Genomic DNA, 1,108 nt, shown 5'->3' with positions numbered 1-1,108 from the left:
AATTTAATGAGATGTTTTTTTATTAAATTATGAGTATAACATGAATTTTGGGCTGCATGTTGTCTATTTTGGGCTGCATGTTGTCTACTTCGGCTCAAATTTATGTTGGACCGTCTAAATCAATATTTAAAAAATATGGAGAAAAATAATAAATTATCTGATTTTTAAAACCCTAGAATCCACGAGTCTCCCTTCTCTTTATTACCAGAGCCGCTCTACTTCCTCTCTCATTCTCCTTGCTTTTTCAATTTCTCTGTTTTCGCCAAGCCCCGCCCCCCTACGCTTGTATGATTTGATTTTTACAAAACGGACGAGGAGTTTGGCTCTTTGGCTAAATTACAAACCCCTGTCATGGAGATGAATACTGCTCCCAATATCAAACCCCTTCACCTTTGTCGCCAAATTCGCTACGGTCGTCCATCGATCTAATAATTCTAGCGGATTTCTTTGACAAAGCTGGTACATCCTCTTTTAAAGACTTTTATGAATGATTCTTGGTATGTGAGCAGTGATTCAGCCTGCTTGCCCTAACCATGGCAAATGAAGGTGTTTAACTGCTCGGAAATAAAACAATGCTTTTTGCTCTTCAGACTTGCTGAGATTATCCCTTGAAGCTGGTCTAGTAAGCCTAAGCACATTCCCTTTCAATTTCTCGTCTACCTCGTAGATATTTGGTATTGTGAAACCTAATTTCCTCGTAATTTGATATTTCAAATTTTGTATGGTAAACTAATAAGATCATTTTATACTATCATTATTTTGTAAGGAATTCAAATCACACACATACTATTGACCAAACACTCGCATATACCATCAACGAACATCATTATAACTTTGGAGTTTTCTTTTTCTGTTATTGGACTCATTTTTCCAAAAAAAAAAAAGAATAATGTTGGGCAGAATTTCAAATTCCATCTTATAGTGGCCCATTTGATGCTATCCATCAGGCTAAAACCCCGTGTACCGAAAAAGCACCGAGCCCGGCCCTTTATATTTTCTCTTTGTTCCCTCGTCGCTGGTAGTTGAGGGGTCGAAACAATTATACCTGTGAATCAGTTATATATTATTTACTTAAAAAATTATGTTTGTTTTTTAAATAAACGAGTGT

General features: G+C 36.2%; 1 non-coding gene across 1 annotated transcript; it reads left to right on the top strand.

Annotated features, from left to right (window-relative positions):
* The first annotated feature begins 511 nt into the window (after positions 1-511).
* On the top strand, positions 512-639 carry LOC120117887. Its single transcript, XR_005515699.1, has one exon. It is a non-coding gene; the product is annotated as a small nucleolar RNA snoR77 (small nucleolar RNA).
* The last annotated feature ends 469 nt before the right edge of the window (positions 640-1,108 follow it).

Source organism: Hibiscus syriacus, unplaced genomic scaffold (genome assembly GCF_006381635.1).
Source record: "Hibiscus syriacus cultivar Baekdansim isolate YM2019G1 unplaced genomic scaffold, ASM638163v2 tig00110321_pilon, whole genome shotgun sequence".
NCBI lineage: Eukaryota > Viridiplantae > Streptophyta > Magnoliopsida > Malvales > Malvaceae > Hibiscus > Hibiscus syriacus.
Note: the sequence above shows the minus strand (reverse complement) of the source record. Positions and strands in the feature narration are given on the sequence as shown.